Source organism: Muntiacus reevesi, chromosome 3 (assembly GCF_963930625.1).
Source record: "Muntiacus reevesi chromosome 3, mMunRee1.1, whole genome shotgun sequence".
Taxonomy (NCBI): domain Eukaryota; kingdom Metazoa; phylum Chordata; class Mammalia; order Artiodactyla; family Cervidae; genus Muntiacus; species Muntiacus reevesi.
Window position 1 is genome coordinate 142844488 of NC_089251.1, and position 13211 is coordinate 142857698.

General features: G+C 39.4%; 1 protein-coding gene across 2 annotated transcripts in view; it reads right to left on the minus strand.

The window, feature by feature from the left end:
* Positions 1 to 13211, minus strand: part of PARD3B (par-3 family cell polarity regulator beta) — a 1130274-nt gene that overhangs the window by 836392 nt on the left and 280671 nt on the right. The gene's annotated exons all lie outside the window — the stretch shown is intronic.

A 13211-nucleotide genomic window follows, 5' to 3' on the forward strand; every position in this document is an offset into this window, starting at 1 on the left:
GTCCCCAGCATTACAGGAATGATCTGTGTTGAACTTTCCAGAGGACAAAGTTGCTATTCAGTTTGTTAATCTTTGAAATAGTTTCTTAGTGTTCAGTTCAGTTGCTCAGTTGTGTCCAGCTCTTTGCAACCCCATGGACTGCAGCACGCCACGCCTCCCTGTCCACCAGTCACCCTCTGAGTGTGAAGGGTGATATACTTCCTTTCTCTGACTTGTGTGTTGGATCACATTGGGCCAGTGTCGCTCTTCCCACGGTGATAAAGGGAGGCAGGATCACCCTTGGCCACGTAATCTCCTCCTGTCTACGATGCTGGCCCTGTTTGTGCAGTGCCGTGCTCCTCCATGTGAAGCACCAGGCGATAGTAGCTCTGGACATAACTACTCAATCCGATCATGTACTGAGTTGGCAAAAAACTTAATTCAGGTTTTTCCATAACATCTTATGGAGAAACTCAAACGTTTTGGCCAACCCAATATTTCTGAATGCAACAGGTCAATCACAACATGCCCCAAATCAAGATAATACTGATGGAAGAAGGCATGGAGAAGAGAATGGGGACTGGGAACAGTATATAGGATCACAGTCAACCAACAGTACCTACCAACATGGCATATATTCCATTATAAATACGGCTGTTACTTTTTTCCATGAACAACTCTTTAAAGTGTTTATTATTTATACCCTACCTTCTGTCAGAAGATCTGCAGTTGCTAATATATAATGATATAGGTTGGAGAAGGAAATGGCAACCCACTCCAGGATTCTTGCCTGGGAAATCCCATGGACAGAGGAGCCTGGCGGGGCTACAGTCCACGGGGCTGCAAAGAGTAGGACATGGCTGATTAACTGAGCACAGAATGACACAGATAGAAGAGAGAGAAAAGTCAAACATGGAGACTGATAGGACACAAGTTTCAGTCACACCAGGACTCATCTCTTAAATTTAACTTTCGATTCCTGATCACCAAGATAAAAATAATAGGATGAATATGCTACACAGAATCCTTGTCTGGTTTTGCTTTTTTATTCAGGTGTAGTTGATACACGGTAGTATATGTTACTGGAGAAGGGAATGGCAACCCACTCCAGTGTTCTTGCCTGGAGAATCCCAGGGACGGGGGAGCCTGGTGGGCTGCCGTCTACGGGGTCGCACAGAGTCGGACACGACTGAAGTGACTTAGCAGCAGCAGCAGTATATGTTACAGGTGTATAGGGTAGTGATTTACAATTTTCTATTGGAGTATAGTCTCTTTACAATGTTGTGTTAGATTCTGCTGTACCACAAAGTGAATCAGCGATATGTACACACATATTCCTTCCCTCTTGAACCTCCTGCCCATCCTATGTTCAGGGATTTGCCATTTCAAAGGTTAAGCATCCTTATCTTAAGAAAAAGAAGAGTGTGCTATAAGGAAAAGAAATGAACTCCTGTGGTTGCTCAGTCACGCAGTCGTGTCCCACTCTTTGCGACTCCGTGGACTGCAGCATGCCAGGCTTCGCTTCCTGTTAGTAAATTCTAAAACTAATTCATCACATTGGCTGAAATAGAAGAAATATGAATATAAAGTAGGAAAGTATTCTTAACTGCTGCTTGTAAATGTTCTAATTAAGAGCAAAAATATGAAAACAGTTCAGGAAGTGCATTTCTGGACAGGCTCAGCTGATAAGTCTTCTAATGATCTAAGAAGGTCAGACATTCTATTGTATGCCTCTCTTTGGGGACAGCTTGGGATGCTACCAAGTATTGTCTGTTGGTAACAGAAGAGAAGTTCAGAAGTCTGGCATGTCACTGTCAACCTTGACCAGCCTGCTGAGCAGTTTTCATTAATAATAGGAAACCTCTTCTCCTGTCCTTTGCCAACAAGCCCTAAACATTCTTCATGTGTGCCCAATAGTCCAGAAGTCCACCCTGAGTGGACTATTGGAGTGTCCTTTGCTCTTTGAAGCTAACCTAACATACAGCAGTATAATGGCTAACATTGTTTTCCCGTCTGGAATGCAAAAGAATGTCTTCAAAATCAGTATCTATTCATAGAAAAATTGAAAGAGACAGGGCCAGTGCTCAACAAAATAAACTTTAATCCACCAAAGGCATTCCTAGACTAATCAGAATGGAATGGAACATCTTTTCATTACCTAAGTCTGAGCAAATATGAAGATTTAATTCAGTTGTTCAATGTTTACATATTATATATTTCTATTCTCTCCATGACTAGTACTATCTTTCTTGGGTTTTAAGTCTCTATGGAACAATGACTAACTATACGTAACTTACTTCATGTAGAAACAAACATATAACAAACCAAAGCAACTTATTAAAATATTTATATTAATGATGATGATACAAATATGTTATAACAAAGAGTAAACAGCAGTATTTTCAAAGGTAAGGGCAATAATCAAAGAGATAAATCACACGTCTAAGAAGACTTGGGGCCACAAAGCATTGTCAAGGGTCTGCTGCGGCTGCTGCTGCTGCTAAGTCGCTTCAGTCGTGTCCGACTCTGTGCAACCCCATAGACAGCAGCCCACCAGGCTCCGCCGTCCCTGGGATTCTCCAGGCAAGAACACTGGAGTGGGTTGCCATTTCCTTCTCCAATGTGTGAAAGTGAAAAGTGGAAGTGAAGTTGCTTAGTCATGTCCAACTCTTAGTGACCCCGTGGACCGCAGCCTACCAGGCTCCTCCATCCATGGGATTTTTTCAGGCAAGAGTACTGGAGTGGGTTGCCATCGCCTTCTCCGCAAGGGTCTTCTAGGGATGGCTTATACCAACTAAGGGAGCAGGCTATTAGATTTCAGGCATTTTTGTGAGCCGCATGTTAAATCATAGCCATTATCAAATATCTATTTATATAAAATAAGAATTCAATACATTATGTTAAAAACAAACATACTGTAATAAAAAACACATCACTTTCTAAGTATTTTATGACATTTTACAGTGAACTATATTCTTGAGCCTATTTTCAACTGTTGTTGTAAATGAAGATCATGGCCTATGATCACTTCATGGAAAATTGATGGGGAAGCAATGGAAACAGTGACAGACTTTATTTTCTTGGGCTCCAAAATCATTGCAGATGGTAACTACAGCCAAGAAATTAAAAGACACTTGCTCCTTGGAAGAAAAGCTATGACAAATCTAGACAGCATATTAAAAATCAGAGACATTACTTTACTGAGAAAGGTCCATCTAGTCAAAGCTATGGTTTTTCCAGTAGTCATGTATGGATGTTAGAGTTGGACCATAAAGAAAGCTGAGCAAGGAACAATTGATGGTTTTGAACTGTGGTGTTGGAGAAGACTCTTGAGGGTCCCTTGGACGGCAAGGAGATCAAACCAGTCAATCCTAAAGGAAAATAGTCCTCTGAGTATTCATTGGAAGGACTGATGCTGAAGCTGAAGCTCTAAAACTTTGGCCACCTGATGCGAAGAGCTGACTCATTGGAAAAGACCCTGATGCTGGGAAAGATTGAAGGCAGGAGGAGAAGGGGATGACAGAGGACGAGACAGTTATATGGCCTCACTGATTCAATGGACATGAGTCTGACCAAGCTCTGGGAGTTGGTGATGTACAGGGAAGCCTGGTGTGCTGCAGTCCATGGGGTCGGAAAGAGTCGGACACAACTGTGAGACTGAACTAAACTGATCACTGTTGTAATCTGCAAGGTGGGAAGATTAGATAGTGGTGTGCTACTGCCCAGCCTTGACCGATCCTCTGCTTAGTAACCTCATACTGGCGGGCGAGAATTGTCCGAAAGAGTATTTTCACCATGGCATGTGGCACAACCCTGGCCCTTACTGCTGGCTGATAAGCAGCTACCAACAGACCACGTCAGACACTTAACCAAGGTGAATTGAGCACCACGTTATTGTAAACGACAGTATAAAGAATGTAAGTTACCTTTGTTAAAATACTAATACCAAATTTAAGAAAACAATTTTACACTACTGTGATTCCCCCCCCCCAAGTAATAATACATCTCCTTGTTTACATGGAATTTACAAAAATTTGAAACTTAATATTGAAGACTGATTAAAAATCTTATATAAGTTCTGACCTTCAGAATAGGACAAATGTGCTGCTTTGAACAATATAAACAACATTTATAAAATCCCAAAGTATCCTCATTGCTTTTAACCAAGTCTACTCATCACCTGCAGCAGAGTATTTTTAGCTTCTTTCAATCTCCCCATCTCCAAATAAATTCCATCACCTTTGAACACATCCATACTGGGATCGTACAAAACCAGGGTGATCTCCAGAATTGTATAGTACCAGAAACAAGTTATATATCATAACAACTACATGGAAACATGCTCCCCATATGACTATATTCAGTCAAAGTAAAGAAAAAAAATCAGTCTCAGAAAGGTATTTTGACATGTGTAATGATGAAAAAGGAAGGAGGGCTTTACGGTAAAAGAAAAAAAAAAACTGCTAAGAGAAAATATAAAATGATCTTTTTGGGGACTATTTGAAGTGCATCCTCACTTAAAGGAAGACCTTTTAGATTTATAATCCTAAAACTACACACATATATTTTATTAGCACTGAAACAAAACCAAATTACATGCATGGCTAATTAAAGAGTCTGCTCACTTTCAAAAGAAGCTGGTAATTTTTTTACAAGTCAAATGAGTCAGAGGAGAATTCACAGCCCACTCCCATGATGACGAAGGCAAAAGAGCTAAGGAACAGTCCTCCCAAATATGAACAAAATATTCTGGCTAAAACTAAAACTCCATCCCCATCAAAGAGAAGAGATTTTTTTAAAAAGGAAAAAAATTGGAGTGAGCCTCATATTTTACAAGATACTGTCAAAAACCAGTTCATACAATTATTGGGGACGTCTTTTGATCACCGTGGATTAAACAAAAACTGGTCTTCCTTTTTCCTTCCTTATTCAAGCTCATGACAATCAAGCAGAAGGAAAAAAAAAAGCGCCAAAAATCTCTAAAAGAATGTCAGTGATACTGCTTGCCACCAGCTGCTTGTGAAGTGCTAAAAGATTCCAGTGATGAATGGGTCTATTTAAAAAAAAAAAGAAAGAAAGCAAAATCTTATTATTATGTTCAGTAACCCAGATTAAGAGACATGTAGGAGGTAATCAAGTAATTTGTGTTCAAGACATCTAAAAGAATTAAAATTAGCTGAAACACACCAGGTTGTAAACTTTCTGCATTGGAAACCATGGGCCTTTCTAATTAAGTACTTAACAATATCTAGGACTTAACCATAGGACTACGTTTGCATTTTAGGTAATATGTGGAATACATATATTATTGCTGGGGTTGGGGGGTGTCAGATAAATGTGATAGTGCTGGGGGTACAAGGATGGGCAGTGCTAGACAAAGAACATGTAATTATAGGCTGAAAAATTTTTAATTTCAAGTTTTGTGGTTACTTTTTTCTTCATCTTCTCTAGCTATTAAAATTATCAGTCTTATTTTAAGAAGAAACTCAGGACTTTGGCTGGTTTTCTCTATGATATGGCAAGCACTATGAAAATAAAGGTTATACATTATTGTTCTTTGGTCAATATAAAACTTGATAAAAAATATGAAAGCTCTGTTCCCAATAATGTGTTTTAAGATTTCAAGTTTAAAGCCATTATTGCTGTATTTTTAACAAGCAAAAACTGTGAAGCAGGTTCATAGGGATAATATTTTAAGCACTTTAAGAAAAAATATGAGAGAGAAGAATACAATATGTTCTGATATTTGTGCTGTCACCCATAAAGTTCAGCACATATCCATGTCCAATCAAAAGTCTAATAAATGTATATTTGCTATCAGACTCACTAGTCAGAATTTTTCTATTTACCAAATTGGTGAAGGCTTTCTAAATTAGATTTTTAACACCCTTCTGACTTTCATTATCATTTATCCCAAGGGCATCAGCACGAAAGAACTTTTTGCTAGATGTAAAAGAGTCCAGCATTCTTTTTGAAACCATATCCCTGTATACATTTTAGTAAGTGGGATTTAAAAAAAAAAAAAAGAAGTTTCAGGTACTGTAAGGCAAAAGATTATGAACAGTAAAGGCACCGAACACAGAGTTTCTAGTTTTCAGATCTGAAGGGCAGAAGTACGCGAGATAATAAACACATAAGCATAGGCACAGAAATAGAGAAAACCAAGCAAGGATCATGATGAAGCACTTCCATCTCATATGCTGGGTTTCCCAGGTGGTGCTGGTGGTAAAGAACCCACCCGCCAGTGCAGGAGACGTAAGAGACGGGGATCCCTGGGTCAGGAAACTCTGTGGAGAAGGAAACAGCAACCCACTCCAGGATTCTTGTCTGGAGAACTCCATGGACAGAGGCGCCTGGCGGGCTACAGTCCATGGGGTCACAGAGTCTGCCATGACTGAGCATGCACATCTATCCATCGTTCCTCTATACTGGAATAAGCTGAGTATAATTCCCTGGTGGCTCAGAGGGTAAAGATTCTGCCTGCACAGCAGAAGACCCAGGTTTAGCCCCTGGGTCGGGAATATCCCCTGCAGAAGGGAATGGCAACCCACTCCAATATTCTTCCCTGGAAAATTCCATGGGCAGAGAAGCCAGGCAGATTACAGTCCATGGAGTCACAAAGAGTTGGACAGACTTGAATGAAAAATGACAGACAAGCTCAAAGATATAATAGCCCTGACATAAGTAAAACCTGATAACTGGCACAAAACTTGGTTTCAAAGAGTGAAGCCATTTGATACAATCAAAAGAAGAAGCAATGCAGTGAAAAGTAATCAGAAAGCTGAGATTCGTAGTTACCACTGCACTATCTCATGAAATCACATTCTCAGGTGAGCCACTGAAACTTGAGTCTCACTTTCCTCAACTACAAAATGAGCCTCCTTATCCAAAATGGTTTCCAAGATGCATTCTACTCTTAAAATCCTCTGATTCTCCAAAACTCTTCTTTCAGAAAGCAAAGTGGAAAGTGGGAAATATTTTAGAAATTCATTTTAAAAAACAATGTTTTCTTACTGTTATGATAAGATTATTATATATAAACTATGACCTATTACAAATGAGTTTCAAGATTATGATGAAAGGCATTTATCTTATATATCTAAATAAGAGAGGAATTATGTAATATGGGTAAGAGATGAGAAACAGTGCTTTAGAAAATGGTATTATGAATACTATAGAAAACAAATTGCCTCTGCGACTCATCAAGTAATGAATCTGCCTGCAATGCAGAAGACACAGGAGATGAAGGTTTGATCCCTCAGTCGGGAAGATCCCCTGGAGGAGGAAATGCAACCCACACCAGTTTTCCTGCCTGAAAAAGCCCATGGACAGAGAAGCCTGGCAGGCTATAGTCCAAAGGGTCTCAAAGAGTCAGACATGACTAAACAGCTAAGCACAGGCACGCACATAGAAAACAAGGCCTAAATGTAGAGTGAATTGCTATCATTTTCACTCTGATCACAGGCTAAGTTAGAGTTTGACTGCTATGATACCCAAGTGTTCACAATTCCATTTTGGCGCTATTGTTCAGTTGCTAAGTCCTATCTGACTCTTTGTGATCTCATGGACTGTAGCAGGCCAGGCTCCCCTGTCCTCCACTATCCCCTAGAGTTGGTTCAAATTCATGTCTCTTGAGTTAGTGATGCTATCTAACTATTTCATCCTCTTCCACCCCCTTCTCCTTTTTCCCTCTATCTTTTCAGCATCAGAGTCTTTTCCAATGAGTTGGTTCTTCACATCAGATTGTCAAAGTATTGGAGCTTCAGCTGCAGCATCAGGACTTCCAATGAATATTCAGGGTTGATTTCTTTTGGAAAATGTTGATCTCTTTGTAGTTCAAGGGACTCTCAAGAGTCTTCAGCACCACAGTTGGAAAGCATCAATTCTTTGGTGCACAATTCCATAGCAGTCATAAAATGACTAAAGAAAAGCCTTTAAGCTTACATCCTATTCTAAGATAAAGAGTGTTCTATTTTCTATTTTCTTTTGGGTGAGCATTTTCTCTAACACTATAAACTTAAGTCATAAAAGTTAAGAACTAGGCTTTCCATTTTCTGGTCCCTTCAAGACACTGACAAAAACTAAAAACAATAAAAATAAAAACAATCACCTAGAGGCCATGGCTTCAGGAAAACCTCCTGCTGCTGCTGCTGCTAAGTCACATTAGTCGTGTCTGACTCTGTATGACCCCATAGATGGCAGCCCACCAGGCCCCCCGTCCCTGGGATTCTCCAGAGAAGAATACTGGAGTGGGCTGCCATTTCCTTCTCCAATGCATGAAAGTGAAAAGTGAAGTCACTCAGTCATGTACGACTCTTCGCAACCCCATGGACTGTAGCCCACAGGCTTATCTGTCCATGGGATTCTCCAGGCAAGAGTACTGGAGTGGGTTGCCATTGCCTTCTCCAATAGGAAAAGCTGACCCTTTCCTATATTGACCACTTTTTGTGGAAGTTGCTTCATCAATATTGGTAGGTTCTTACACATTGCTTTGGGAGTAGCTGATGTCAACTCCATGTCAGAAAATTTATCCAGGTACTCCCTGGGACCAGACTGTAAACATCAGAGCTCAAAGGACCTCCTGTAACATACCAAGTCCTCATCTTTTCTCTGAACTTTGACTACAAATTAATAAATTCCCAATGTTTAGATTTATTTGACTGGAAGCCTTGGTTAGTTTGTAAAAAAAAAAAAAAAAAAAAGAGAGAGAGAGAGAGAGAATGTGACTTAAATAACTTCAATTGAAGAGATAGTAAAACCTTCATTATAAAATACTTAAGGTAGAACTTTACTCCCGCCCCACGCCCCAAGACTAAAAGGAAAGTTTTTGGAGTGGCACCAACCCCAACTTGACTGCAAAATAACTAACATGAGATACAGAGCTAGTAGAAAGACACAATTCAAGAGGTCTAAATTGTTCTGTGACCTTTCTATTTTTCAAAAATATGATTGAGCTGAAAATTAACCTTCACCAAGTTAGAGACCTCATGTAAAGACCTGGGGGAGGCCACAAGGTTCTTGGAGCACTAAAACCACTGCCAATAATTCTAAGCTATTAAAACCTCTAAGAATAAATATAAATAGATTAGCTTTAGGAAGCTATTGTAGCTAAAGTTTAAACACTTAATTGTTATGTAAAAAAAAAAATAGCTAGGGAATTGTATTTGATGGCTTTCCTGGTAGTTTTAGCTTCATTGCAGAATTACAGTAAACTGTCATGGTAATACTCTCATAAGTTGTCATTATTTCTGTACATTCTGGGCTCTACTCCTCTGTATATAGCAGGGAATTTAACAGTCCCTATGAAGAACTGAAACAGAGCTGTAACAAAAGAATGCATCCTAGGGATTCTGCTCAAGTATAATGTCAGGCAAGACGAGGGTGGCTAATTTCTTTGGCCAATATCAGCATATCTCAATTTAATCTTCTGTGATGAGGGTGTGTGCCTTTCCCAAGTTAAGAGGCTCTATTAATTTATGTGCATGCTCCTGTCCCCTGACTTGTCACACAAATTGTTCAGGAGACATTATAAAAGCAAATTTGTCCATAAATCATGTATTCAAGATCTTTGTTGTTGCTGTTGTTTAGTCCTTAAATCGTGTCCAACTCTTTGTGACCCAGTGGACTGTACCCACCAGATTCCTGTCCATTAAACATCTAATACACTCCAAGTACTTTATGGAAGTACAGTGATGACAGTCATGATGCCAAAGGAACTCAGTTTCCCAAGATCAGTGACTGAATCCAATATGATAGCCATACTTTGCTAAAACACATAACTTGAGGAGAGATACCCACCCAAGGTCAGCAAGAGGTAGAAGGAACGCAGAGTATATCACTGCCCATTTATTCAACTCTGTCTGTAAAGCTGGTGTTCAGAGTCTTCCCCAAGACTTTCAAGACAACTGACAAATTAAAAACATGTTTTCTCCTTGGGAAGTAGTACAAAAAATTAATTTAGACCCATTAATATAGTGAGGAATATAAGAGGAACTAAAGAGTCCTCTTTATGAGGGTGAAAGAGGAGAGTAAAAAAGCTGGCTTAAAACACAACATTCAAAAAACTAAGATCTGGTCCCATAACTTCATTACAAACAGATGAGGAAAAAATGGAAACAATGACAGACTTTATTTTCTTGGGCTCCAAAATCACTGTGGATGGTGACTGCAGCCATGAATTTAAAAGACATGTGTTCCTTGGAAAACAAGCTATGACAAACCTAGACAGCATATTAAAAAGCAGAGACATCACTTTGCTGACAAAAATCCATATAGTCAAAGCTGTGGTTTTTCCAGTAGTCATGTTCGGGTACGAGAATTAGACCATAAAGAAGGCTGACCACGGAAGAACTTTTTGAATTGTGCTTTTGAATTGTGGTGGTGGTGAAAGCTCTTAAGGGTCCCATGGACAGCAAGGAGATCAAACTAATCAATCTTAAAGGAAATCAACCCTGAATATTCACTGGAAGAACTGATGCTGAAGCTCCAATACTAAGACCACCTGATGGGAAGAGCTGATTCATTGGAAAAGACCCTGATGCTGGGGAAGATTGAAGGCAGGAAGAGAAGAAGGCAACACGGGATGAGATGGTTGAACAGCGTCATCAACTCAATGAACATGAATTTGAGCAAATTCCAGGAGATAATGAAAGACAGGGAAACAAGGCATTCTGTAGTCCATGAGGTTGCAGAGTCAGACATGACTTAGTGACTGGACAACAACAATATAATGAGGGTTCAAAACACTAATATCTGAACTTGAAAGGGCTACACTAAAATGAGAAAACAGCAAAACTCTCTCACTCATGTGATCAAGGGAAAACAAGGTGTACTCGTCTTAGTATCATACTTGCTCTCCAGAAATCCTATTTACTATGAGGGCATCAAGTCTGACTAGACGGGATGAACTCAGCACTGAGCTGGGGTGGCCTTCCAGAACTGCTATCATACCTCAGTGGCCACAATGCTGAGACTATGTCACTCACAATACGGCTGAAGCCACACTGCTTTTAACAGTGTCTCAAGACCTGACACCACTTAGGGAGCAGATTCTCTAACACAGGAGAGATGGAGAAAGGCTGGGAAGTCTGTAAGGAGGGAGAGATTGAGACAAAAGCTGGGATATAATATCAGGTACTTTTAGGGGTGAAGAACAGGGCCCAGGGAGAAACGAAACATCTCCCGGGTAAGTGGGTCCCTCCCCGCTAGATGAAGGGCAGCAGCACTCGTGAGATGAGCAGTGCTCGGAAGCGGTACGTAGTAGGAATTCAAAAAAATATTATCGGCAGTGCCTCGGCTGTTATAAAAACAAAATTCTCCTTTTAACTTTAATGAAATGATGCAACAGCTATAAAGTTCCCTGAACAAACAAGAAACGTGTGTGTGTTGAGTTGCTCTAGACTCTGCAGAAACAAAACACTGGCAGTCTTACGTGCCCAGAGACCTAAGCAGTTCTGAGTCACAATCATTTCACAGCGCCTGGCTGGAAAATGTTTTTGAGTCTTATTGCTATTTTTTGTCTTTATTATATTGATAATGGGAGCAAAATGCTTGCAATTTTCACAGTCTTTGATACTCAGAGTATCTATATTATGATGAATATAATCTTCCATTGCATTGGTGGGACTGTCATGTACCATCTCTGAAATAACTTATTTTTAGATGTGATATTTTGTTATTTGTTCCTTTAAGAAAATCAATGTAGATGGTTTTTAAGTTAAAAAAAAATACCATACTCTTCATAAATTCCTAAGGAGTCCAGAGCAACATTGATAAGAGAAAATAAATAGGACAAAAAAAAACTTATCAGCTGGACTAAATTCCAGTGACCTCCTTTGGTACTCTGAGATGCAGTAATTTTTCAAATGTTTAGCTTATTGCCATCCAAGGAGATGGCAGTAAATTCAGGCCACTGCCTAGAGTCTCAAGTGCATGTAGGTCACTGGAGCGCTGGGCTCCAGTAATTCAGAGAAAGGACTAAAAGCAAACAAGCGAACAAAAGGCTAACACAAAGCACCGCAGCACAAGGAGGACGCTCTTCAATTTGTAAAATGAGTCCCAGTCAAACAGAGTCCAAAATACAAGGCTTCAAGGAGGAGTAAATTAAGTTTATGTTAAAAACACACTTTGAGTTTCCTGAATGGAAGATGTCATAGGATCAAGCTATGCTTGTCACAATATGCCATGTTTCTATTGCCACTTGAATAACTTGCTCCTCATATGATTATGTGAGGACCCAAATTAAAAAAGTATTCATTTGTTGGTTCCACACATCTATACATTTTGACGCATCAATGATAGACACTAAAGACTCTATCAGCTAATTAAAACAGTTTGGAGAGAGATGAGGCAAAAACTATTAAAACTTACTAATTTATTCAACATATATATATATGTATGATTATATTTATCGAATACCTCCTAAATGTCAGTCACTGGGCTAAAATGCTTGGGATGAAATAATGGATAAAAAGCAGTCTCAAGGTCTAGATAAGGGGACGAATAGGTATAACTCTTTGTGACAAGGTCACACCCAAGTATTTTTGTAGGTTTGGTAGCGCATGCAGAAACATCTGTCTAGCCTTGATGTATCATGTCAAGGAAGTATGGCCAAGGATACCTGGCTTTTTTTTTTTTGATATCTGACTTTTAAGCTGAGTCCCAAAAGAGAAGGAGTTGCCAAGTTGGGCATGGGGAAGGAGAGATACCAAAGACCAGACAGGAGTGAGCTTAGCTCATCTAAGGAACTACTGGCACTTTATTCAGTACAATGAAATTGAGAACTCATGGGAGAGGCTGGAAAAAAGAAAAATCAATAAAAGAGCAGCCAGATCACATGGGGTACAGAAGTAGTTACATGACTTCTAGGGAAATGGGTAAATTAGAAAGAAGTGCTAATGTTGAGAAAAGTATCACAAGATATAAAGGAATCATCATAGATTAATGCAAATTTATAGTAAAAAAAAATTAAGCTTTTAGAAATATCATTTCCCATAGTATGAATAGTAGGTATTTTCAGAGTTTGGGTGCTATTCTTTCACTATACTTGTGTGATTCATTTTCATATACTACCCGTCACTATTGACTTATACAGTTATTGTACTTAACTAATTATTTAGTTTGTCAGAGCAATGTAGGTTTGATGTGCACGTGCGTTCCACAGCTTGACTCTTTCACATGGCCACACTGAGTGCTTAACCCAAGTCCTACAAATGCATGCTAATGGTCAAAGT